Source organism: Ovis aries, chromosome X (assembly GCF_016772045.2).
Source record: "Ovis aries strain OAR_USU_Benz2616 breed Rambouillet chromosome X, ARS-UI_Ramb_v3.0, whole genome shotgun sequence".
In the NCBI taxonomy this organism is placed as follows: domain Eukaryota; kingdom Metazoa; phylum Chordata; class Mammalia; order Artiodactyla; family Bovidae; genus Ovis; species Ovis aries.
In genome coordinates this window covers 94477510-94501089 of record NC_056080.1, presented here as the reverse complement: position 1 = coordinate 94501089, position 23580 = coordinate 94477510, and the positions used below count along the sequence as shown (strand labels likewise).

The 23580-nt window shown below is 41.2% G+C and overlaps 1 protein-coding gene across 6 annotated transcripts in view; it reads left to right on the top strand.

Moving 5' to 3' along the window:
* Positions 1-1712: 1712 nt before the first annotated feature.
* The window catches only part of LOC132658832 (craniofacial development protein 2-like), a 58725-nt gene continuing 36857 nt past the window's right edge, over positions 1713-23580 (top strand). For 4 of the 6 annotated variants that reach the window (XR_009598902.1, XR_009598901.1, XR_009598903.1 and 1 more), the window contains exon 1: positions 1713-1841. The gene's annotated coding sequence lies outside the window, so the exon portion shown is untranslated. Of the gene's footprint in view, positions 1842-1979; positions 2161-20185; positions 20595-23580 lie in introns of those variants that run through there. The other 2 variants (XM_060408247.1, XM_060408248.1) reach the window with 2 other exon arrangements.

Genomic DNA, 23580 nt, shown 5'->3' with positions numbered 1-23580 from the left:
AATAAAATAATGTGTTCAGGAAAAATAACATAGTTTTGTCTAGTAGGATGCATAAAATACATAAGAGGAAGGAGCATAAGATTTTTTTTTTTTTAAAAGAGAAGACAGTGTAAGGTAGAGCATATTGATGAAGCAAGAGAGGTACAAGGTAAAAGTTAGGCATTCTCAATAGTTCTCCTCTTCTACTTCTGAGCCCTCACAAGAATAGCTATTTACAGTCCATTCACTGTCAAGGAAGACTTTTTCTAGCATGCACATCCAGACTCTTCCAGCCTCTGCCCATTACTCAGTTACAAAGCAGCCTCATTTTTTTTTTTTTTTTGTTACAGCAGCAATTGCACTTCCAGTACCAATTTTCTATCTTAGTCTGTTCTGTCTGCTATAATAAAACACCACAGACTGGATGGCTTATAAACAACAGAAATTCATCTCTCAAAGTTTTTCTGGAAGCTAGAAGTCTGAGATCAGGTTTCAACAGAATGCCCTTTTCTAAGTTACAGACTTCTCATATCCTCACAAGCTGAAAAAGGGCAAGGAGGCTCTCTTTTATAGAATCATTAATTTCATTCATGAGGGCTCTACTCTCATAGAGTCATCACCTCCAAAAGGCCTCACCTACTAATACCGTCACATTAGGCATCAAAATTTCAACCTGTGAATTTTGGGAGGATGCAGACATTTAGACCATAACATGCTATTTACAGTATGGAGAACATCTGGAGGTTGGCAGGAGTAAAAATGGGGAGTTTTCAAGGAAATATTTAAACAGTAAATGGATACAGTATAATAGTTCATAAGAATCTGAACTAAAGCGGTAGTGGGAATGGAAGAGTTGAAATATTAGAGTATACTCACCAACACTTAGTTTGGTCACTGTATTAATTTCAGTCATTTAGCAAGTATGTAATGGCACATCATTGTGTTTTTATCTGCCTATTCCAAGTTATTATGTTGAGAATCTTTTCATGTGCTTATTGTCCATTCACATAAATTATTTGCTGATACATCTGTTAAATTTTTTTTAACTTTTTATTGCATTGTTTTATTATTGAGTTTTGAGAGTCTTCTATATACACTGGATACAAGACCTCCACTGAATACATGATTTTCTAATATTTTCTCTTATCCTTTCATTCTCTTAACAATATTTTGGATAGAAGTTTTGTTCTTACTGAAGCCAACCCTATCCATTTTTTAAAAATGGATTTGGTGTTTTGGTATTATATCTAACAAATTGTTGTCTGGCCTGCTGTGTGCACTAAGTCGCTTCAGTTGTGTTCGACTCTGCGACCCTGTGGACAGTAGCCCACCAGACTCCTCTGTCCATAGGATTCTCCAGGCAAGAATACTGGAGTGAGTTGCCATGCCCTCCTCCAGGGGATCTTCCCAACCCAGGGATTAAACCTGCGTCTCTTATGTCTCCTGTATTGGAAGGCCTGTTCTTTACCACTAGTGCCACCTGGGGAGCTGGTAGTCTGGCCTAGCACACCCCTCCCGCAAATTTCTCTTTCATGCTTAGTTTTAGAAGTTTCATAGTTTCAAGATTTACATTTAGGTCAGTGTTTCATTTTGAATTAAATTTTGTATATGGTATGAGGTATAGATTCAAGTATTTTCTACTTTCTTTTCTGGACTCTGTATTTTCTTCCATTGGAGGATTTGTCTATCTCGATGCCAATTTGTTAGGTAACAGCTCGGTGGCCTCGCCCGCCGGCTCGCGAGCTTCCTCCACCCGTGCGGAGCGGGATGGGACGGAGGGAGGTAGACATCCGGTGGCCCGTCACTCCGCGCAGGGACAGGGTCTGCCCGGCGGCCGGCGGTCGGGTCCAGTGGTCTTTCCGGTAGGGGAAGGAGAGCGAGAAGATGGGGGGCGGCGTGAAAAGGGTCTTTGGGCGGGAAGGCGGCTCCTCGCCTTCCGCTCCCCACCCCCGTCGCCCCCTCGGCGCCTCCTCCCACCCCGTCCCCGCCACTCGACCCGCACTCACCCCCCACCCACGCCTGGCAGGCGGACCCTGGCCCCGGGTTGTCGTCTCCAGCGGCGTCTCGCTCCCGCCCGACCTCCCGGCTACATACCTCGAGGCTGGGGGGCCGAGGTTCCTCCTGCTACGCACCTTTGGCCACGACTGCCCCAGGTCGCGACGGCACAGTCCGGAGCCTCCGGTGCGTCTCGCGGGCTGTGGGGCGGGGCCGCTCGGCTGCCGGTCGCCGCCGGCCCTGGACCAGTCTTCCCAGCCGGTCGTCGCTTGTCCTTTGCTCTGCTCTCCGCCAGGTCGCCAGGCGCCTCTCCCCGCCCTCCGACCGGCCGGCCGGCCGGCTCTCTCGCGCCCTTCCTCTGTTGTGCCCTACTCGACTGCGCCACGCTTCCCGTCGGAGCGTTCTTCTGCCCTCGGTGGCGGGGGAAGGGTGCCTGGGACGTGGGTGCGGGGAAGGGCCACGGCAGTGGGGCAAGAGGAGGGTGCCGTCTGGGCGCGAGGGGGGTTCTGCTCCTTTTCGGGGGAAATAGGGGGCGGGGAGGTCGTCGGGGGTGGTGGCGGCGGCTGTAGGGACTCCAGATGGCTGTTGGCCAGCGCCGGGCAGGCCCCGCGTCACGGGCTGGTAGCGCCGAGGCCCGCGGGCGGCCGCGGTGGTCAGGGTCTGGGCCGCGGGCCCGTGGGGCACCACGCCCCCGCCTCCTCCGCCTGCCCTTTCCAGGTACCTAGCGCGTCCCGGCGCGGAGGTTTCAAGAGCCCTGGGTGGGGGCGAGGGGCGTCGCCCGTCTACCTTGGGGTCTGGGAGGTCGGGCTCGCCCTCCAGTCTCCGCCGGACTGCACCGCCCCCGGGGGCTGGGACGCCGCCCCTCGCGTGGTCACCACTGCCGCGGCCGTAGGGAGTATTTTCTTTCAGGCGGCGCTTCTCGAGTGGCGCTAGCGGTAGAGAACCCGCCTGCCAATGCAGGCGACCTAAGAGACGCTGGTTTGATCCTTGGGTCCGGAAGATACCCTGGAGGAGGGCATGGCAACCTCCTGGAGTATTCTTGCCTGGAGAATCCCCATGGACAGAGGAGCCTGGTGGGTTTCAGTCCATGGGGACGCAGAGTCCGATACAACTGAAGTGACAGCACCCAGGCACATGCCAATGCCATGCTTTATTGCTTAATGTAATTTTGTAATAAATCTTAATATCAGGCAATATTTTGCAACTGTATTCTTCTTTTTCAAAGTTATTTTGATTAGCTACTCTAAATCCTTCGCATTTCCACATGAATTTTGTAGTCAAACCTTCAGGAGCTACAAAATTTTTACTGGGAGTTTGGGTTTGATTGAATCTATAGATGAAGGTAGGAAGAATCAACATCTTAACAATATTGAGTCTTCCAACCCCATCAATATGAACTATATTTCTACTTATGTGGTTTGCTTTTAAATTTCTTTCATCAGTGCTTTGTATATTACTACGTACAGATCCTGCCTGATTTTGTAGATTTACTTATAAACACTTTACTTTTGGGTGGTAAATGACATTTTTTTAAATTTAAAAATTTAATTTCCAGTTTCATTGCTTGTATATAGAAATGCCATTGACTTTCCTATATTGTCTTTGCACTAATTTGTATCCCACAACTTTGCCCAAGCATACTGGAGTGGGTAGCCTATCCTTTCTCCAGCAGATCTTCCCAACTGGGGAATTGAACCCTGGTCTCCTGCATTGCAGGCGGATTCTTTACCCACTGAGGTATCAGGGGAGCCACAACTTTGCTAAACTCACTTCATTCTAGATATATTTTTTTTTTATTTCCTTGGGATTTTCTGTACAGACAATCAGATTATCTGTCAATAGAGATAGTTTTAATAATTCCTTTCCACCATGTATGTATTTTATTTCTCTTGCCTTATTGCACTGGCTAGGTCTTTTATTTTTAGGTAAAAATATTAATATTCAGAGTTCTGGGATTAATTTTCAACAATACATTGGCAAGGTTTCTAGATATTACTGAATGATATGAGACTGATTATTGAAAGGGACATTTCTTGGAGGGGTTTCCATTGTTGGTTAAGGAACCAGGGTAAATTTGTTGATATTTCTTAGTGAGACAAGAGTCAATAGTAAAGTCTGCCCTGTGAGTCAAAGAGGAGAAACTGCCGAATTTGGGGGGAGGTGGTATGGTACAGATGTAATATTGCACTTCTAAATGCATAGGTGATATTGCAAAGCACCTATTTTCTCATTTGGTGCTTAGGATAGCTCACAGATGTTGGAATTACAAAATTCTTTTACATACGAGGGGAAAATTGGACTTCAGAAAGCAGAATGTTCTACCTAAGCTTACATGGCTTTGTGAGTTCTCATTCAGTGCTCTAAGAATCACTCATCTATTTAGAGATCCTAATTTATGAGTTGAGGAATCTCTGGCCTCTTCTCTAATTGCTGGGACCAATCTATATTATGGGGCAGTTTTACATATTGTCCTGCTAGTGTACAAGGGTTGGAATAGAAGTTTCTGACAAACTATCCTCTTGCTTTTATGTAATCAACTGCACATCAGGGAGTTGTGCTTTTTCTGACATTTGACCCTTTAAAAACGACACTGTGAGTACTTGATTCTTTGATAGCTAGGCAGATAAATGATTTCCACTAAGTTATTCTCTTGCCCTGTCACTCCATAGTTCTGACTGCATAGAAAGTTCAAGGACACAGAAACGCTTCTGATGCATGAGGCTTTCAAAAACACAGTCTAGGGACATCAGAGTTAGACTTCAGCTTGCTAACAAGTATAGAAAATGCCACAGCTAGTGTGTTCCATTTCCATTGCTGAAACCTCCAGATACACTCTGGGTTAGTTTGTGTATGATTGATGTCTTTGCTCCAGTGATATTGGCTTCAAATAGTAGTCCAAGGGTGTCTCTTTTTGGCAAAAGCCTTCATAAATCCCACCTCCTTTGTGTTCTGACTTCTTTTTGCACCTTTAGGACAGCACTTCTCACTGCATTGTAAAAGAGCTATAGTAGAGATATTTATGTTTCAAAGCTTCTGCCATCCTTTCCCATCAGGCTGTGTGCTTCTTGAGAATAGGATTCCTATATTATTGATCATTGTATCACCTATGTTGAGAGCAGGCCTACCTAGAACAAAACTGGGCACTGAATAAATATTTGGTTAATGGAATTGAAGAATAGTTTTGTTTTGTTTTTTTTTTTTTCTTTTTGGTTCTTGATATGAGCAGCAACAAAATATCTTTTCAGGTTATTTTCGTTATGAGTCTTGCTTTCTGAATAGTTAAGCAGAGGGTAGTACAGAACTTGGATTGTAGATACCTCCAAGCTATGCTTTTAGCTACCTTAAAAGGAAAAGAAAAGTAGGGATTGTTTCTGCAGTTGAGTTGTCTCTGGTTGGGGCACGCTCCTTATACCCCACTGGACTATATAGTCATATGCCCCATAGTATGTATTCCACAGAATAACTTAGTAGAAATCATTTATCTGCCTAGCTATCAAAGAATCAAGTACTCACAGTGTCGTTTTTAAAGGGTCAAATGTCAGAAAAAGTACAACTCTCTGATATGCAATTGATTACATAAAAGCAAGAGGATAGTTTGTCAGAAACTTCTATTCCAACCCTTGTACACTAGCAGGACAATATGTAAAACTGCCCCATAATATAGACTGGTCCCAGCAATTAGAGAAGAGGCCAGAGATTCCTCAACTCATAAATTAGGATCTCTAAATAGATGAGTGATTCTTAGAGCACTGAATGAGGACTCCAAAGCCATTTAAGCTTAGGTAGAACATATGCTCTACAGTATAAAATACAAGACCCCTGCCCTCAAAAAGCTTCTATTGTAGACAGATAATAAGAAAATAACCCAATAAAGAAAGAGAAAATAACCCAGCAAACAAACAAAACTATAATTACAGGTTGTTTTGATATGAAAGTAATGAGCAAAACAGTGTGTTAGGGTGTGGTAGGGAAAAGGTTGGTTGCCTTGGAATGACTTCTCAGGAAAGACCTCTCTGAAGACATGATGTTTGTCCTGAGATTGGCATATTCCAAAAAAGGCCAACTACATTAGGAGCTGAGAAAAAGTACTCCAGGCAAAGGAATCAGCAAACACACAGATGCTGAAGTGAGAAAGAGGATTACTTCTTTGAGGAATAGAAAGGAGGCTCGGGCAATTAAGGTGAGAAGACAGGTATAGGATGAGATTAAAACATTGGCAGGGGCCAGATCCTCCGAGTTTGTATAACCTATAAGAAGGACTGGGAATTGTATTCTGAGTGTGGTGGGAAGCCACTGTTGGGATTTAAGCAGGAAAATGACAATCTGCTTTATGTGTGAGAATCAACTGCTGTTTGGAGTTTAGTAGATTCTTAGGTATAAAGGGCAAGACCGAAAGCAGAAATACCAATTAGCCAGCTGGTGAGAGGTAATTGTGGTTTGGTTTATCCTGACTGCAGTAAGGATGGAAAGAGATGCATGGATTTGGGGATATATTTTAAAGATAAGTTAACAAAACATGTGTTGGATTGAATATAAATGATGAGAGAGTGGGAAGAATGATGGCCTCTTGATTTTTGGTCTGAGCAACTGGGTGAATGATAATGTTATTTACTGGGACAGGAAAGACTGTGGAGTGAGCCGGCCTTGGTTGTGAAATCTGGATGCTGGGTCATATTAAGTTTGAACTTTAATAGAGAACTATATGAAGATGTTGAGAATATAACAATTTGAAGTTCACAAAAGAGGTTAAAGCTGAAACTATAAACTTGGCATATAAATGATAGTTCAAAGTATATCCCAGGGTGAGATTTTTTTGATGGACAAACTATTTTTAGAGAAGAGTACCCCTCAATATGGGGACTCTTCAACAATGAAAGGCCAAGAAGAGGAAGATGATACAGCAAAGACAACTGAGAATGATTGACCAATTGTGTATATAAAGACAGTCAGGAGAGCGTAACACCCTGAGTACCTAGAGATGGGAGTGTTTAAAGAGAGAGTGTTTAAGACAGGAGCAGAGAGGGGTCCACTGGATTTGCAACCATGGGGGATCATTGGTTATCTTTTGAAGAAGATTAGAGAATTCAAGTCAGTTGCTTCTAATTTCTCAAAAAGGAATGTGCTAAGTCCATGTGCTAAGAGTATGTGAGTGAGGCTATGGCATGTTTGAAGAAAGATGGAAAAGTTACAAAATGGGTATGGTAAAACCAAATTTATCAGGAGAATGTAGGATTTCCTGGTACTATAGAGTGTCTATGTGAGGTTTGTGACTATGGATTTAAATAGGACTTTTCCTCAAGTACTATTCAACTGCTAAGTTTTACATGTGAGAAAATGATATACTTGGGCTCAACCAAGGTTGAGATGTTACTCCTTGCTCAGAGAGATAGAAGGGTTAGTATATAAGAAAGAGAATGATCACAATGCTGGATAATAGGATCTAATTTGGGTAAAGAAGTGAGGACATGGAAATGGTGATGGGATTAATGGATTGGAGATGACAAGTTTGCTGAAAGATTGTTTGAGTGGGAGTAAGAGAAAGAATGAGAGGTTGGAATCAAGATTTCAGAAGTGACACAGTTACTGGTAATGTTAAACTTGAGTGCATGCACATGGGAGTGAGTGACTTAGATGAGGCAGAGGGAGAGAAAACTGGAAGAAGTTAAAAAGCTGTGGATCTAGAGTATTAGACATTCCATGCATGTGATTGTTGACATCCCTAAACATTATGACCTGAATAGAAATGGAAATGATGTCAGAGAGCCATGGCCAAAGCCTTTAATGAATGAAGAAGAGGCACTGGGAGGTCGGTGCTGGGTGCATGCAAAGTGGCATCTAATTCTTTGTGACCCTATGGGCTGTGGCCTCCAGGCTCCTCTATCCATGGGATTATCCAGGCAAGAATACTCAAGTGATTGCCATGCCCTCCTCCAGGGGATCTTCCTAACCCAGGGATTGAACCCGTGTCTCTTCCATCTCCTGCACTGGCAGGCAGGTTCTTTACTACTAGTGCCACCTGGGAGGTTGGTTGTTGGTAGCCACTAGGAGAGGTAGCATTGTTTTATGTATAATGGTATGAGTTTTATAGGGTTTTGAGATTTTTTTTTGAATAAAAGAAATGGTTTTGAAGTAGTGGTGAGGAATAAGGCTGCTTCTGGCTCTGAGATTCAAAGATTAAGAGAGAAAAATATCCACCTTTGACAGCTTCATGTCCTCATGGGACAGGCAGGTCTTGATTAAGGTGAGGAGATGGAAGGAGGTTGAAGAGGTTGAAGATATAGATTGAATAGGGAACATGTTCTGAAGAATTTAAAGGAATCTGTTGGTGAGTCAAATTAAGGAATATAGAGAGCAGTATAGGGAGGAAAGTCTAGGTGAGTGAGGCAAAGAGTATGTATGGCCAGGTGGGAAATGCATTCAAATTATAGACCCAAATACCATATTTAACTCAATGATTTGTTGGTTGTGCATATGAATGGCAAGAACCTGGGGGTTTAGGTGTGTTCTCACCAAGAATGTGATGAGATCTGATCGCCTGTGGCTTGTGAGTAAGTAGGTAGGCTTGCAGCTTACCATGTAGTAGTTATGCAGGGCAGGTGGCCATGTGATGGACATCATCTCTCCCTAATGAAATATTGGAACCTTTAAAAAAAAACCAGGAGTGGAGCAGATTTCCCTGTGTGTTTATGAGTCTGGAGAAATGGCAATATTTAATTTAGTGCCACTGAGCTCTGCGTAATGTACAGCTTCTGACCACTTGGAATGTGTTTTATGCTGAGGAATATATTATCCATCCTAAGCCAAAGAGATACCAGGTAAATGTTCTGTTTTCAGCACTGACCCTAATCCTCCAGAAATAGAGCCAAACCCTGCTCAGGTAGTTTTGATTGCTGGTTTTGAAGTATACTGCAAGGACACATAAGTGTTGCTGTAGATTTACAAGAAAGGAAGCTTGCTTCTTACCTTCCATCACTATGGCTTGATGGCAGTTGCCATATTGGGAGGATTCCTACCCCTGCATCAGTCAGTTCAGTCACTCAGTCACATCCAACTCTTTGCAACTCCATGGACTGCAGCACACCAGGCCTCCCTGTTCATCACCAACTACCGGAGCTTGCACAAACTCATGTCCATTAGTCAGTGATGCCATCCAACTATCTCATCCTCTGTCGTCCCCTTCTCCTCCTGCTTTCAATCTTTCCCAGCATCTGGGTCTTTTCCAGTGAGTCAGTTCTTTGTATTAAGTAGCCAAGGTATTGGAGTTTTAGCTTCAGCATGAAGCTTCAGTCCTTCCAATGAATATTCAGGACTGATTTCCTTTAGAATGAACTGGTTGGATCTCCTTTCAGTCCAAGGGAATCTCAAGAGTCTTCCCCAACACCACAGTCTTGGATGCTCAGATTTCTTTTTAGCTCAACTCGCATATCCATACATGACTACTGGAAAAACCATAGCTTTAACTAGATGGACCTTTGTCAGCAAAGTTACATCTCTGCTTTTTAATATGCTGTCTAGGTTGGTCATAGCTTTTCTTCCAAGGAGCAAGTGTCTTTTAATTTCATGGCTACAGTCACCATCTGCAGTGATTTTGGAGTCCAAGAAAATAAAGTCTGTCACTGTTTCCCCATCTATTTGCCATGAAACGATGGGACTGGATGCCATGACCTTCTTTTTTTGAATGTTGTTTCAAGCCAAATTTTTCACTCTCCTCTTTCACTTTCATCAAGACGCTCTTTAGTTCCTCTTCACTTTCTGCCATAAGGGTGGTATCATCTGCATATCTGAGGTTATTGATATTAATGCTGGCAATCTTGATTTCAGCTTGTACTTCATCCAGCCTAGCATTTCACATGATGTACTCTGCAAATAAATAAGCAGGGTGACAATATACAGCCTTGACGTACTCCTTTCCCAATTTGGAACCAGTCCGTTGTTCCATGTCCAGTTCTAACTATTGCTTCTTGACCTGCATACAGATTTCTCAGGAGGCAGGTCAGGTGCTCTGGTATTCCCATCTCTTTAAGAACTTTCCACAGTCTGTTGTGATCCACACAGTCAGAAGCTTTGGCATAAAAGCAGAAGTAGATGTTTTTCTGGAATTCTCTTGCTTTTTCTGTGATCCAACGTATGTTGGCAATTTGATCTCTGGTTCCTCTGCCCTTTCTAAATCCAGCTTGAACATTTGGAAGTTCTTCATTTACATACTGTTGAAGCCTGGCTTGGAGAATTTTGAGCATTACTTTACTAGCGTGTGAGATGAGTACAATTGTGTGGTAGTTTGAACATTCTTTGATATTGCCTTTCTTTGGGATTGGAATGAAAACTGACCTTTTTCAGTCCTATGGCCACTGCTGCGTTTTTCAAATTTGCTGGCATATTGAGTGCAACACTTTAACAGCATCATCTTTTAGGATTTGAAATAGCTCAACTGGAATTCTATCACCTCCTCTAGCTTTGTTCATCGTGATGCTTCCTAAGGCCTACTTGACTTTGCATTCCAGGATATCTGGCTCTAGGTGAGTGATCACACCACTGTGGTTATCTGGGTCATGAAGATCTTTTTTGTATAGTACTTTTGTGTATTCTTGCCTCCTCTTCTTAATATCTTCTGCTTCTGTTAGGTCCATACCATTTCTGTCCTTTATTGTACCCAGCTTTGCATGAAATGTTCCCTTGGTATCTCTAATTTTCTTGAAGAGATCTCTCATCTTTCCCATTCTATTGTTTTCTTCTGTTTCTTCACATTGATCACTGAGGAAGGCTTTATTATCTTCTTTCTTACCCCTTCACAGTGGGAGGATTTCTACCTCCCTTTCTAGGGTGCCAGCCATCCACATTCTTCTTCTCTATTTATCTTCCCATCCTACACTTAGCCTCACATTCTTCCCCTAAAACTGGGAAGGGCTTCCTTTTGAGGCCATGTTAGATGTGCTTTCTTTGAACTTTGCCTGGTTTCCTAGGGCAGGATTGGACCTGTCTCTACCAGCTGTTGAAGAGCCATTTCCTGATTCCTGTAATGATTCAAGGTAGAATTTTGACAGTTCTACCCCTGCTTTCCAGTCTGACATTTACTTAAGTATACTTGTTGAAGTAGGCATGAATAAAGAAAGCTGCACAAGTCAAAACATGTAATTCAATACATCTGTACAATAGAAATATACCTATTTATGCATCAATCATATCAAAACACTCCTCATTTCCTCTTCACAGTCCTTCCCTGTTATCACATCCCTCTACTGAAGTAGCTGCTATCCTGATTTTTATACTCTTAATGTTTAGGCTGGTATTAATTCTACTTGCTCTGATATCAAATGCAAAATGTTTTTCCTTTGTTCAGAAGGCTATCTTAACTACTTGGAATGTCCAAATTGTGCAACAGGACTGCATCTTGATTGGCAGTGTAGTGGACTGGCTGTATTATTTTCGACTTCTGAAAGCAGTCAATCAGAATAACTTTCTTGGAGCTGATCCTTCACCCCAGTTATAGATGTGTAAGACTGGCCTCTTTTTCACTTGCATTTATCTAAGGGGAATCATAGGCAACTAAAGGTCTTGCTATTAACAGATCATCACAAAATGGAGAGTAAAACTGGTGATGTAGTTCTGGTGACATTCATAGCATATATGAATAAGGAAGGCTCTCCTATCCATTCATAGTATTCTCATTGGGCTTAATTTAGAGTCTCCTTATTGGAAGTAAGACTATATTATGAACTCCTTGATTTTAGCTATTTAAAGCACTTTATCCAGCAACACAAATTAATATTCTTTCTCAATTTCAATGGGTCCAGTTATGAAAAATATAAAGATAAGCTAAATTTCTTCCACAACACTTGGGCAGGAAGAGGTGCATGTCAGTCTTTTTAAAAATTTGATTTTTTATTTTTTAAAAAATTTGATTTATTTATAATTGAAGCATGATTGCTTTACAATATTGTTTACAATTGGTTTCTGCCTTACATCAACATGAATCAACCATAAGTGTACATATGTCCCCTCCCTCTTGACCTTCCCTCCCACCTTTCTAGGTTGTTACAGAGCCATGGTTTGAGTTTCCTGAGTCATATAGCAAATTCCTGCTGGCTATCTATTTTACATACTGTAGTGTATATGTTTCCATGTTACTCTCTCCATTTGTCCCACCTTCTCCCTCCTTCCCCTACCCCCATGTCCATAAGTCTGTTCTCTATGTCTGCATCTCCATTGCTGCACTGCAAATAGGTTCATCAGCACCATCTCTCTAGATTCCATAAATATGTGTTAATATACAGTATTTTTTTCTCTTTCTGACTTACTTCACTCTGTATAATAGACTTTAGGTTCATCCACCTTATTAGAACTGACTCAAATGCATTCTTTTTTAAGACTGAGTAATATTCCATTGCATATATATACTACAGCTTCTTTATCCATTTACCTGTCAATGGACATTTAGATTGGTCCCATGTTCTAGCTATTGAAAATAGAGCTGCAATGAACATTGGGGTGCATGTGTCTTTTTCAGTTGTGGTTTCCTTCAGGGTGTATGCCTAGTAGTGGGATTGCTGGATCATATGGTGACCTAGCTTTTATTCCTAGCTTTTTTTTTTCTTTTCTTTTAAGGAATCTCCATACTGTCTTCCATAGTGGCTGTTATCAATTTACATTCCCATCAGCAGTGCAAGAGGGTTCCCTTTTCTCCACACCTTCTCCAGGATTTATTGTTTGTAGATTTTTTGATGATGGCCATTCTGACAGGTATGAGGTGATATCTCATTGTAACTTTCATTTGCATTTCTCTAATAATGAGCAATGTTGAGCATCTTTTCATGTGTTTATTAGCCATCTGTTTGTCTTCTTTGGAGAAATGTCTGTTTAGGTCTTTTGCCCACTTTTTGATTGGGTTGTTTGTTTTTCTGATATTGAGTTGTATGAGCTGCTTATATGTTTTAGAAATTTATCCTTTGTCAGTTGTTTCATTTGCCATTATTTTCTCTTATTCTGGGTTGCAATGGAAGCAATCTAGAAGTCCATGTTCACCTTGTTTATAGTTTCCTTTGCTGTGCAAAAGCTTTTAAGATTAATTAGTTTCCACTTGTTTATTTTTGTTTTTTATTTCCATTACTCTGGGAGGCAGGTCATAGAGGATCTTGCTATGATTTATGTCATACAGTATTCTGTCTATGTTTTCCTCTAATAGTTTTGTAGTTTCTGGTCTTACATTTAGGTCTTCAATCCATTTTGAGTTTATCTTTGTGTATGGTATCAGAAAATATTCTAATTTCATTCTTTTACATGCAGCTGTCCAGTTCTCCCAGCACCACCCACTGAAGAGACTATCCCTTCCCCATTGCATATTCTTGCCTCCTCCATCAAAGATAAGGCACCCATAGGAGCATTGGTTTATCTCTGGGGCTTCTATCTTGTTCTATCGGTCTATATTTCTGTTTTTGTGCCAATACCATACTGTCCTGATGACTGCAGCCCTCCAGTACAGTCTGAAGTCAGGAAGATTGATTGCTCCAGCTCCATTCTTCTTTCTCAGGACTGCCTTGGCCATTTGGGGTCTTCTGTGCTTTCATGTAAATTGTGAAATTTTTTGTTCTAGTTCTGTGAAAAACGCCATTAGTAATTTGATAGGGATTGCACTGAATCTGTAGATTGCATTTGGTAGTACAATAATTTTCACAGTATTGATTCTTCCAACCCAGGAGCATGCAATGTCTCTCCATCTGTTTATGCCATCTTTGATTTCTTTAATCAGTGTCTTACAGTTTTCTGTATACAGTTTTTTTGTCTCCTTAGGTAGGTTTATTCATAGGTATTTCATTCTTTTTGTTGCAATGGTAAATGGGGTTGATTCCTTAATTTCTCTTTCTGATTTTTTGTTGTTAGGGTATATGTATGCAAGTGATTTCTGTATATTGACTTTGTATCTTCTGACTTTAGTAAATTCACTGATTAGCTCCAGTAATTTTGTGATAGTATCTTTAGGGTTTTCTGTGTATAGCATCATCTCATCTGCAAACAGTGAGAGTTTTACTTCTTTTTTTCCAATCTGGATTCCTCTTATTTCTTTTTCTCCCCTGATCACTGTAATTAGGACTTCTAAAACTATGTTGAATAATAGTGGTGAGAGTGGGTACTCATGTCTTGTTCCTGATCCTACAGGGATGCTTTCAGTTTTCCACCATTGAGGATAATCTTTGCTGCGGGTTTGTTGTATATGGCCTTTATTATGTTGAGGTAGGTTCTTTTTATGCCCATTTTTTGAAAAGTTTTTTTTTTTTTAAACCATAGATGAGTGCTGAATTTTGTCAAAAGATTTCTCTGCATCCACTGAGACTATTGTATGGTTTTTATCTTTCAATTTGTTAATATGGTGTATCACATTGATTGATAGACATGCCAGTTTTGATGGGATATGTTTAGGTGTGGATATTAAAATGATGTTTCACTACAAGAATTGTCCAAGTTTTTATAGTCTGGTTTAAAATGTTATACAGCTAATTACTAAGGTTTGCAAGTTTGAATAGGTTCTACATACACTGCTTGCAGGGAGAAGGTCTTCCTTTGTGTTTAGTAGGTATAAAAATTATATTTGGATTTAATATTCGCTACCCATCTTAGGAGCTACCCATGTCTGAGGTCAGGGGCAGTGGTGAGGAGGAACTACCTCACACGCAAGGTCAGGGGCAGCAGCCGAGAGGAGCAATCCCATGTCCAAGGAGCAGTGGCTGCGCAGGCACAGGAGGGCTGAAGGAGCTACTCCACATTCAAGGTCAGGAGGGGCAGCAGTAAAGAGATACCCCTTGTCCAACGTAAGGAGCAATGGCTGCACTTTGTTGGAGCAGCCATGAAGAGATACCCCACGTCCAAGGTAAGAGAAACCCAAGTAAGACGGTAGGTGTGGCGAGAAGGCATCAGAGGGCAGACACACTGAAACCATAATCACAGAAAACTAGTCAGTTTAATCACACGGACCACAGCCTTGTCTAACTCAATGAGACTAAGCCATGCCGTGCGGGGCCACCCAAGACGGGCAGGTCATGGTGGAGAGGTCTGACAGAATGTGGTCCACTGGAGAAAGGAATGCCAAACCACTTCAGTATTCTTGACTTGAGAACCCCATGAACAGTATGAAAAGGCAAAATGAAAGGATACTGAAAGAGGAACTCCCCAGGTTGGTAGGTGCCCAATATGCTACTGGAGATCAGTGGAGAAATAACTCCAGAAAGAATGAAGGGATGGAGCCAAAGCAAAAACAATACCCAGCTGTGGATGTGACTGGTGATAGAAGCAAGGTCTGATGCTGTAAAGAGCAATATTGCATAGGAACCTGGAATCTTAGGTCCATGAATCAAGGCAAATTGGAAGTGGTCAAACAGGAGATGGCAAGAATAAACGTCGACATTCTAGGAATCAGTGAACTAAAATGGACTGGAATGGGTGAATTTAACTCAGATGACCACTATATCTACTACTGTGGGCAGGAATCCCTCAGAAGAAATGGAGTAGCCATCATGGTCAACAAAAGATTCTGAAATGCAGTACTTGGATGCAATCTCAAAAATGACGAAATGATCTCTATTCATTTCCAAGGCAAACCATTCAGTATCACGGTAATCCAAGCCTATGGCCCAACCAGTAACACTGAAGAAGCTGAAGTTGAATGGTTCTATGAAGACCTACAAGACCTTTTAGAACTAACACCCAAAAAAGATATCCTTTTCATTATAGGGGACTGGAATGCAAAAGGAGGAAGTCAAGAAACACCTGGAGTAACAGGAAAATTTGGCCTTGGAATTCAGAATGAAGCAGGGCAAAGGCTAATAGAGTTTTGCCAAGAAAATGCACTGGTCATAGCAAAGACCCTCTTCCAACAACACAAGAGAAGACTCTACACATGGACATCACCAGATGGTCAACACCGAAATCAGATTGATTATATTCTTTACAGCCAAAGATGGAGAAGCTCTATACAGTCAGCAAAATACAAGACCAGGAGCTGACTGTGGCTCAGATCATGAAGTCCTTATTGCCAAATTCAGACTGAAATTGAAGAAAGTAGGGAAAAACACTAGACCATTCAGGTATGCCCTAAATCAAATCCCTTATGACTATACAGTGGAAGTGAGAAATAGATTTAAGGGCCTAGATTTGATAGAGTGCCTGATGAGCTATGGAATGAGGTTCGTGACATTGTACAGGAGCCAGGGATCAAGACCATCCCCATGGAAAAGAAAAGGAAAAAAGCAAAATGGCTGTCTGGGGAGGCCTTACAAATAGCAGTGAAAAGAAGAGAAGGAAAAGCAAAGGAGAAAAGGAAAGATATAAGCATCTGAATGCAGAGTTCCAAAGAATAGCAAGAAGAGATAAGAAAGCCTTCCTCAAAGATCAGTGCAAAGAAATAGAGGAAAAATACAGAATGGGAAAGACTAGAGATCTCTTCAAGAAAATTAGAGATACCAAGGGAACATTTCATGCAAAGATGGGCTCGATAAAGGACAGAAATGGTATGGACCTAACAGAAGCAGAAGATATTAAGAAGAGGTGGCAAGAATACACAGAAGTACTGTACGAAAAAGATCTTCACTGCCCAGATAATCACGATGGTGTGATCACTCACCTAGAGCCAGACATCCTGCTCTGAAGTTTGAAGTCAAGTGGGCCTCAGGAAGCATCACTACAAACAAAGCTAGTGGAGGTGATGGAATTCCAGTTGAGCTATATCAAATCCTGAAAGATGATGCTGTGAAAGTGCTGCACTCAATATGCCAGCAAATTAGGAAAACTCAGCAGTGGCCACAGGACTGGAAAAGGTCAGTTTTCATCCCAATCCCAAAGAAAGGCAATGCCAAAGAATGCTCAAACTACCACACAATTGCACTCATCTCACACACTAGTAATGCTCAAAATTTTCCAAGCCAGGCTTCAGCCATACGTGAACTGTGAACTTCCAGATGTTCAAGCTGGTTTTAGAAAAGGCAGAGGAACCAGAGATCAAATTACCAATATCTGCTGGATCATGGAGAAAGAAGAGAGTTCCAGAAAAACATCTACTTCTGCTTTATTGACAATGCGAAAGACTTTGTGTGGATCACAATAAACTGTGGAAAATTCTGAAAGAGATGGGAATACCAGATCACCTGACTTGCCTCTTGAGATACCTGTATGCAGGTCAGGAAGCAACAGTTAGAACTGGACATGGAACAACAGACTAGTTCCAAATAGGAAAGGAGTGCGTCAAGGCTGTATATTGTCACCCTGCTTATTTAACTTGTATGCAGAGTACATCATGAGAAATGCTTGGCTGGAAGAATCATAAGCTGAAAACAAGATTGCCAGGATAAATATCAATAACCTCAGATATGCAGATGACACCACCCTTATGGCAGAAAGTGAAGAGGAACTAAAAAGCCTCTTGATGAAAGTGAAAGAGGAGAGTGCAAAAGTGGGCTTAAAGCTCAACATTCAGAAAACGAAGATCATGGCATCTGGTCCCATCACTTCATGGGAGATAGATGGGGAAACAGTGGAAACAGTTTCAGACTTTATTTTTGGGGGCTCCAAAATGACTGCAGGTGGTGACTGCAGCCCTGAAATTAAAAGACGGTTACTCCTTGGAAGAAAAGTTATGACCAACCTAGATAGCATATTCAAAATAGAGACATTACTTTGCCAACAAAGGACCGTCTAGTCAAGGCTATGGTTTTTCCTGTGGTCATGTATGGATGTGAGAGTTGGACTGTGAAGAAAGCTGAGCACTGAAGAATTGGTGCTTTTGAACTGTGGTGTTGGAGAAGACTCTTGAGAGTCCCTTGGACTGCAAGGAGATCCAACCAGTCCATTCTAAAAGAGATCAGTCCTAGATGTTCTTTGGAAGGAATGATGCTAAAGCTGAAACTCCTATACTTTGGCCACCTCGTGCGAAGAGCTGACTCGTTAGAAAAGACTTTGATGCTGGGAGAGATTGGGGCAGGAGGAGAAGGGGATGACAGAGAATGAGATGGCTGGATGGCATCACTGACTCGATGGACATGAGTTTGAGTGAACTTGAGTTTGATAATGAACAGGGAGTCCTGGAATGCTGCAATTCATGGGGTTGGAAAGATTTGAACAGGACAGCCACTAAACTGAACTGAACCCATCTTATACTTGAAAAAACATGCTCCAAATTTGTCTTTTCTCACATTCACACATGATACTGCATCTATCCCTAATCTCTCCCTTATCCCTACCATTGCATATTTCATCTCATCCCTTGTTACTCTCCCTGTTTCTCACTCTGCTCCAAACTCTGACATGCCAGGACAACTCCCATCTCAGGTCTTTGGACATGCTCTTCCCTCTGCATGGAATTCTCTTCTTCCAGATTTACAAAGAGCTTCTCCCTCACCTCTTAAAATTTTTACTTTATTGTCACCTTCTGTGATGCCTTCCTTGGAGTTCTTATCTAATATGTTAATGCCCAAAGACACTTTGTCTTTCCTTTATCTGCTTTCTCTTATTAGTGTCGATTACTTGTCTACTATTTGTAGACTGCAAGCTCCATAAGTGCTTGGTTATTTGCCTGTTTTGCTCATCACTGTATCTCTAAGACCTAGAATGATGAAGTGAAGTGAAGTCACTCAGTCGTTTCCAACTCTTTGCGACCCCATGGACTGTAGCCTACCAGGCTCCTCTGTCCATTGGATTTTCCAGGCAATAGTACTGGAGTGGATTGCCATTTCCTTCTCCAGGGGATCTTCCCAACACAGGGATCGAACCCAGGTCTCTTTCATTGTAGACAGACACTTTACAGTCTGACCTAGAATAGTGACAGGCATATAGTAGATACTCAATATCTAAAGATGGGACACCTTGTTGGAGCATCTTGCCTCTGTAAGTGAAGCCAGGCTAGCAAAGAACAGTGATATAAAGGTCTACTAGAACTGCCATCCGGTGCTGCTTCACAACACTTATTTTTTATATAACAGTTTTGTATATAAATGATTGAGTATTATCAGTCCATATACTTTGGCTACCTGATACGAAGAGCTGACTCATTGGAAAATACCCTGATGCTGGGAAAGATTGAAGGCAGGAGGAGAAGGGGATGAAATGGATGAGACAGTTGGACAGCATCACCAACTCAATGGACATGAGTTTGAGCAAACTCCAGGAGATGGTGAAGGACATGGAGACCTGGCATGCTGCAGTCCATGGGGTCACAAAGAGTCAGACACGACTGAGCAACTGAACAACAACAATAGTGGAAAATGTTACTGGACATAAACTCTTCAAACCTAGCTATCAGAGCTCAGTCCAACACCAATAACTGTCCATTCAGTTAACTACTGTTGGAGATAAAGATTGTTTTCAAATTTTGATGTTGTAAATACTTCTGCAACAAACACCTTTGTACCGTGACCTTTGTATGACTCTTATTATATTCATTTTGGTATCTCCTGTATACCTAGGATGGGCTTCCCAGGTGGCGCTTGTGGTAAAGAACTGACCCGCCAGTGTGGGTAGACGTAAGAGATGTGGGTTTGATCCGTGGGTCGGGAAGATCCCCTGGGGGAGGACATAGCAATCCACTCCAGTATTCTTGCCTGGAGAATCCCATGGACAGAAGAACCTGGTGGGCTGCAGTTCATAGGTTTACAAAGATTTGGATGTGGCTGAAGCGAATTAGCAAGCAGCACGTATACCCAGGATAGTTTCGAGTTGATGGAAACCAGTTCATAATTGTTGGTTAAACTGAATTAAACCTTACTGGCTAGAAATGCTTACTGTCCTGTAGTCAGTTACTGTTTCCTATTTTACATTTTCTGCCAGTGCTAGATCAACCTACCACCAAGACCTGGCAGATATTCCTTTCATCCAGCAGTAAATAATTTTGAGCAAACATTATTTGCCAGCTGCTATTCTATGCACTGTGGATACAGCTGTAAAAAAATGGACCAAGTCTCTGCCCTCCTAGAGTTTATAGTCAAGTAGGGAAAATAGTCCTTAAATAGTCCTTAAATGTATGATGGTTAATTTTATCAGCTTAGCTAGGCTGTGGTGTATCATTGTTTGGTCAAATGCCAGTCAAGATGTTGCTCTGAAACTATTTTTTAAAGATGTGATTAACATTTCACTCAGTACACTTTGAGCAAAGCAAAATGCCCTCCATACTGTGTGTGTATGTTCGGGGGAGAGCTCATCCAATCAGTTGAAGGCCTTACAAGAGCAAAGACTGGTGTGTCCCAAAGGAGAAGGAATTATCCACAAGACTGCAGCATAAACAGTTTGTCTTGTTTCCAGACTGCAGAATTTAGATTCAAGACCCCATTACCAACTGTTACCTGAAATTTTAGTTTGCCAACCTGGAGAATTGTTACCTAATACAACATGTGTATAATTATTTAGATAGAAACTATGATAAGTGCTATGAGTAGTATGTCTGTAAGGGAGTCTAATTAGGAACCTAATTGAGATCAGCATTCAGAGAATGCCTTTTTAAATATGTAACTTTAAAAAATCTGCTCTATTCATAAAAGGTTTGCAGGGAAAAAAGGGCAGATTTGGGCAAGCAGAGAGAACACAAAATGTGAACATCCTGAGATGAAAGAGACTGGTTCATTCATGGTTGGAGTGTGTTGAATGAGCAGGTGAGTGGTATGAGATGAGGTTGGAAAGACAAACAGGGGTCAGCTATGCAAAACCTTGTAAGTTATGACATTCTCCTGAGGACACTTTCTAGCAGTCTGACCTTGGGAAAGTCAGTCTTCCTGAGCCTGTTTTCTGTTTTGTGCATGGGGGTAATAAAACCTCCTCTATGGAAGAAGTCAGTGAGATGATATATCAATATATCATGGACCTAAGTCAGTGCCTGGCACAGAATACATTTTCAAGCCATGGATACTGTTATTCTCTACCCAGTCAAGTCCTACCCAGCCTTTAAGATACAACTCAATACCCTTGTTCTCCATGTGGACTTTCTTGATGAGTCTGGCATGCTCTGATCTTTTTCTTCTCTGAAATCCAATTGCGCCAAGAGTCTTTTTGAGGTTCCACTCTTGTTGCTTCAAACTTATGTTATCTCCTCCAGCATCTTTCTAAGAGATCTTAGGGAAGAACAGTTTTCTGTAGGCTCTGCTCCACCATAGTAATTTGGTTAAATAGCGGGTAACTTGCTTCTGATTGCTCTTCTCATGGCAAGTGTTGGCTTCACAGTATCACTCAGCCTCTTTGGCCACAGGCACACCTTTGTCAGAGAGTTACCTGGGGATAGAGGCACAGTTAGAGAGCTAGGAGGTGAGTAAAAGCTATTTAGCCCATGTGGAGACAGAAGCCAGGATCCTCACCTTGAGCAGCACAAGGAAACAATTGGATGATCTGTCAAGTTATGACACAAGCATTTTGAGGTGTTTGTTATAACTTCATAGTTCATACCACAAGACATTGTTCAGACTTATTTTCTACCTCTTTTATCTTCTGTTCCTTTTTTACTTTCCCCTAGAAGATCTGATAAAGCTGTGCTTACGTTTGCATCTCATTTCTCTATGCTGTCTTTTATGAAGTTGTTTTGTAACAATAACAAGAACAAGGAATAGGGGGGTCAATGATTTAGATTTGTTATTATAGATATTTAATTTGTTAACATAAACAAACTTTCAAGAAGTTCAGTTTCCTGCCTCTCAGTGGAGGAGGAGAAAATTCCCTTATGGCCTACTTGTCACTTGCTCATCCCCAGGCTGTTTCTGAATGCCAAGACCAACCTGTGAGAAATCTTGAAGCTTTACTGGGTCTTATTCTCAGCAGTGCTAGGAGATATATTTCTATATATCTCATACTTTCAGCTACTCGGGGAATTGTCTTTTATGTTAATTAGCATATTTCCAAAGTTTAATGACATATCCAAATGCCTTGAAATGATAATTTACCTCTTTTCCTATCTGCATATAGCAAATATTTTGTACTAAATTGAACGTGAAATGTAGGAACTGGAAAATCATGCAATAGCAAAATTTAAGTTGAATTAGATACATTTAAATTACTTGAAGGAATGATATGATTAACAGTTGTTATCATTAAAGTCACAGTTTTATCTAATATGGCATATGCTTGATAAAGTCAAACAGCTCTTTTTCTTTTCTTTTTTTAAGGTGAAGAGTAAGTTTATTAGCATAGGAAGCTTGTGGGAGATTCAAATGGGCAGGCAAGGGAGAGCAGCCCCAAGAACAGAGAGGGCTACATTTTCATAATCAAAGAAAAAGTGAGGAAGGGAGAAGACCACCTTCTTCCTCAATCTTTGGCAGATGTCAAGTCTCTTTTTTTTTTTTTTGAAATTAATTTACTTTTTACTGAAGGATAATTGCTTTACAGGATTTTATTATTTTCTGTCAAACCTCAACATGAATCAGCCATAGGTATGCATGTATCCCCTCTCGTTTGAACCTCCCTTCCCAAACAGCTCCTTTTCTTCGAGGCATTTTTATTTGCGTTGATTTCTACCTTGAGCAACTCTGAATCCTCAGGGAAGAAACATGAACTGCACATCATCTCAATAAGTCAGCTAGTTTCTGTTTGTTGTATTGGCTGAAATGATGCTGGATTTTCAAGACAGAATCTGAACCAAAGTTATTGAGTGATTGTTCTTCTTAAAAAAGGAATTTGGACTATTTGGAATAAGTGCAAAAAATTAATTCAAAGGGACAGAATGACTTGTGAGAGGAACATAAGGAAAAAGGTGTCTCAAGTTAGTGTTTACATTCTGGGAGAACATTCACATGAGGTGGCTTCTATCTTGAGCAAATGGTGACAGCCTCAGTGAGAAGAGAGAGACTGATTAAGAACTATGCAGAACTCTGATAGCTGTGTTTCTGGATGAGGAATCAGTGCATCTGAGTTTGACTCCCAGATTCACCTAACCAGAGGCAAGTCACTTTATTTTTTTGTAATCTCTGTTTACCCGGGGAATGATTCACATTTTGAGTATGAAAGGAAATAGCAGATATGCAAAAACAAATGGCTCAAATCAGAGCAGGAATCTGAAAGTGTATGGGAAGTTGCAAGGCTGAATTATAATCGAAACTATCTTTCATATAGTACTTTACTACCTATAAAGCACTTTAATGTAATTATCTCCATCTCTAAAACTTCAACTTACTGTCATATTGATATTTTCATGTTTCCTCCATCATAGCTATTTTGAAGGAGAATATAAGCAAAGAATAACTTGGTTGTCATCCCAAATCTACAGGATTTCCTTTTTGTTTGCTTTTCTTTGACAGAGAAATTAAGTTTGGCTGTGGCTATAGCAGAGGAGTGAATTTGGTCACTAACTTACATGGCCATGAATTTCCATTGTCTTTGCCAACCATACCTTTTATTAAAACAAAACCCACTGGCTTATGCTTTATCTATCTTTGGGGACATCCTGATATTTCTTTTGTAGTGCTGAGAGAGAACTACTTGGCCTTTTTATATTTCCAATATCATACTTGCTACCCTCTGGGCATTTAATAATTGTGTGTATCATCATCTCCATTTTTATTAGTAAGAGTCTTCTGTGTGTCACTATATCTTCTCTTAGGTCATGAATAATCTACATTATATATCCTTTTGCTAGAATGACTCTGTTACCCTGCCACA